This window comes from Alosa sapidissima, chromosome 1 (genome assembly GCF_018492685.1).
Source record: "Alosa sapidissima isolate fAloSap1 chromosome 1, fAloSap1.pri, whole genome shotgun sequence".
NCBI classification, from domain to species: domain Eukaryota; kingdom Metazoa; phylum Chordata; class Actinopteri; order Clupeiformes; family Clupeidae; genus Alosa; species Alosa sapidissima.
The window spans coordinates 36,449,888-36,454,422 of record NC_055957.1 but is presented as its reverse complement, the minus strand read 5'-3'; positions in this window follow the sequence as shown (position 1 = coordinate 36,454,422).

Below are 4,535 nucleotides of genomic sequence, written 5' to 3'. Positions count from 1 at the left end.
GGTTTGTCTTGCTTTATTTGCGGTTTGTTACTTGTTTTGATTGTTTGATTGATTTATTTGGAGTATTACTTCTATCACATTGTAACCCTTTCTCAATTACTCACACAGCTGAGATCACTCATTAGTAGAGTTATATCTTATCCATATACTCATAACATAACATTGGTCCTTTTTACAGTACCTCACTGTAGTAGAATAATGTCATTATTTAGAGATATGGGACAGTGCAGCCTGGTTGCCATCAAGTGTGCTATCCAGGCATGGAGGACCCCAGACATGAAGAGCCTCGGTTAGCCTTCTGATGTGAGCGAGACGTCCCTCTGGGGGTGAGAGCGGAGGGGCACTCACCAGCACACGTCACGTGTTGCAACAGCTCTGCCCACGGACATCTACTCTATTGCAAAGTAAAGCCAGAGAAAACTGTAGCACTTTTAGCCCTACTATGAAATATAATACTGAAATGTAATGCTGATGTACTGATCTACTGATAATATGATAGTGGCTGGTTGTCTTGGAATTGTTTCTAAAGGCTTGCTGAATGTATTCTGTAAAGGGAATGACTAGGCAGAATCTCAACTTGCTCCAATTTACAGTAAAGTTGGGTAAGAAGGTTGTCTTGATGATTGGAGTGGAACGCCAGCTCCAACAGAGAGGGCTGAAGCTGAGGCAGGCTTGGCTATCTAATGGTGAAATCACAGTTTGTTTCTAATAAAGTCACAGACATAGTTGTTTGACTTCCCTTGGCTCTGCTACCCTCTCTGGTTTAACCATAATCTACAATTTGCAATAATGTGTGTGTAAAAGCAGCTGTCTCTCGTACAATATAAACTGTGGCATGTTCCATCTTCTTCCTTTGTTGCCCACACTTAATATATTGGGGATACGTAAATTGGGTGTATGGCCATGGGCGTCGGAGGCATTCTGAAAGTGGGTGGGACATTTCAGCGGGGGGTATGTGTGTCCTCCCCCAGAATTTTGTTTTTGGACTAGATGCAATTTCCTGAATTCTGGTACATTTTAACAGGTTATTTAGATACTTCTATATAACAAAATAAAGCTATTAATTCAATGACTAATTCGGAACCAGCTTTATTAACCTCATGGTATAGTTAACCATGCAGTTGCAATATCTGTTAAATTAAGTTATTTATGCTTAGTATGGCAATACATTTGGGCCAGCACCATTCAACCATCTAAACCAGGGGTAGCAACTTGTGGAGCGAGGGACACATGCATCCCTTTAGTTCCTCTCTAGTGGCTGCCTGGCTTTCTATAAAAATGGAAGTTATAAAATATTTCTAGCAATTTCATATAGTTGTTAAGCTTCAAGCTGTCCCAACACATTAACAGTGAGTGAGTAGCCTATTATACTGTACAATACAGCAAAGTATGTCATGCCTGAGGCTAATAAAGATAGAGATGTTTAAACTGATTTCTTTTAAATGGTTCTGACATCTTTGCAGTTTTATAGTTTTATATTTCACAGTTTTATATTTCTGGTCAAAAATATATAGCCCTTTTAAGAGAAAAGGTTGCCGACCCCTGATCTAAACCATATATTTTCTGAAAGCATATAGCTCAAGATGTAATATAGCCTAACATGTGTTTAGACATGTCCCACCCTTCAACCCTTTTGTTGCCCTGCCATGCATAAAGCATTGGGTAGGCCTAGCCTATGGGAAAATTCGAGTGTATGACTGATGAGTTTTGACCTGTGTAGGCTAAGGGGAAACTGATTCGACCCTCCAAACCATAGGCCTATCTTTTTTGAGAACTTTTGACAAGATTTGGAAAAGATTCTTAAAAGACTGTAGTCTTTTAACTAATTAACGCTTCTGAACGGAAATGTCCCGGGATTTTGTCGACATTTTTGTTGAAATCTGGTCACCTTCGATTGGAGTGTCAGCTGTTGGCTCTCACACCATTTTATTTTGTCGTAGGCTAATGTAGGCCTACCCCCACTCATTCTCTATTTTTAAGGAAAACAATTAATCGATAGAATGATTTTGCAGTTTAATGTTTACACCTGAGCGTCGACTCGAGAATAGTTGAACCAGACCGTTCTATATATACAGTCTATGAGTTGAACAGTTTTTTTTTTTTGTTTTTTTTTTAAAATTTATTGGTAATTCAAGTACAATAAGCATGGGTCAAAACAATCCATAAGGAATCCATCTATGTACAGGATCAGGTGTAATTAAAAGGAGGAAGCAAGAGAAAAAAAATAAAATAATAAACAAAACAGAAAAAAAAAAACACAACAGAGAAAAAAAAACATATAACTAGGGCTTAGTCATTAAATCATATTCTGTAACACTGTTCAAAAGTTGTACTGCTTTATTAGACTTCATAGCTTTAAGGGCTTTTGTATAATAAAGGAAATCATTGTAAAACCCACTAAAAGTGGGCTTAACCTTTGAGTATTTACATTTATGTATAAAAAATTTACAGAGAATAACAATCACATTTACTAAGAGATCATCGTTATCATTCACAGTAAAGAGTCCATATATAATGTCCTTCAAGTCAAAGTTATCTAACATAAAACATTTAGGACTGAGCCAGTTATGAAGGTCAAGCCACAAGGTTTTAACATAAACACATTCGACAAACAGATGCTCAGCGGTTTCCAGCCCATTACAAAATACACAATTATCAGTTTCAATCCCAAAGCGCCTTTGGATTAAATCGTTGGAGGGGTATATTCCATTCAAAGTTTTGAAATGTAGCTCTTTGGCCTTAGGCATTATGGGATATCTCATGTATTTAGTTCGCAAAAGCTGTATACGATTCTTTGGAAAAACTTTTAAAATAGAATTTCTATATGTTAATAAGGGGTAAGACCGGTTGATAAATAGGTTTCTAAGACATTTGTTGGAGCATCTAAAACTCTTAAAGTCACAACCTTCAACAAAGAGCTGTGGTAGGGAAGGACAAATATTGGGATCTGAAATTATTCCTCTTATTAGGCCTAAAATGGAGTCAGGTATGGCATCAAATACAGAATGATATGTATCAATGTTGCAGGTTAACTCATACTTCAAACAAAAGCTTTGATATGTTAAGAGACATCCATTAGAATCAATTAAATGCAGGACTGACCAGATGCCCTTCTCTAGCCAGTCCTTGATAAACAAGGATGACTTCTTTACAGTAATGTATCTGTTGTTCCAGATAGGTGTATTGTGAGGGGTAAAATTATGATTGTACAGAATCTTCCAGTATAGAGCAACCTGCTGATGGAAGAGGGATAATTTGATGGGCAGTTTCTGAATACAGAAGTCACATTTAAGGAAAAAATCTATACCACCTATTTTTTTTAATATTTCATGGGGTATATGGTACCAGAAGCTGGTACTGTTGTTTAAAAATGATTTCAACCACTTGATTTTTAATGTTCCGTTTATGGAGTCAATATCGATGGCCTCCAACCCTCCATCTCTGATGTCTTTTATGATTTCTGATCTTTTAACATAGTGAACCCTTTTCTTCCATATGTAGTCAAAGTTTATTTGATTGATTTTTTTAATGGCTCTCTTGGAAATAGCCATTGAATAAGCAGGATATATACACCTTGAGATACTCTCCATTTTTGTTAGAAAGACTCTACCCAGTAAGCTAATATCTCTCAGTAACCATGAATTAAGTTTAGCCTGACAATCCTTGGTTATCCTTGACACATTCATGTTCTCCCTTTCTGTTGGATCACTAGAAATAAGTATACCTAAATATTTAACTGTAGATTTTATGGGAATGTTATAGGCTTCGGTTAGATTGCACTGGTGGATAGGCATTAACTCACACTTATTTAAATTCAATTTCAGGCCAGAGGCTTTAGAGAAAGACTCAATCGTCTTCAAAACTTTTGGTGTCTCGGCCAGATGCTTCATAAAAATAGTTGTGTCATCTGCCAGCTGGCTAATTACAACTGGCAATCCTAAAACGTCAAGTGGGGCAATATTTGAGTTTTTTATAAGAATAGAGAGCATTTCTGTTGCAATTATGAAAAGAAGGGGAGAAATAGGACAGCCTTGTTTGATTCCACGTCCGATATTAAAACGGGGTGAAGTGCCCCCTGGTAAGGAGATGGAGCTGTTAGTATTGTTATATAGGGAAGCTATACTATTTCTGAATTTATCACCAAAACCTAATAGTTTTAAACATTGAAAAATAAAAGGATGCTCAATAGAGTCAAAGGCCTTGTAAAAATCAAGAAATAACAAGAAGCCCTCATCCTCAATCAAGTGTTTGTAGTCTAGTACATCAAGTACCAAGCGAATGTTATTGTGGATAGATCTACCCTTCATAAAACCAGATTGGGAATCACTTATAATGGTGTGGATTTTCTTTTTTAATCTGTTAGCATAAACAAGAGTTATAATTTTATAGTCATTATTTAATAAAGTAATTGGTCTCCAATTATCTAGCAGTTTGGGGTCTTTGCCATGTTTGGGAATTAAGGTTATTATACCCTGTTTCATGGTGGGGGGGAATGTCATAATATCTGTCGCTTCCTTTAACATAAGAAGGAAAGG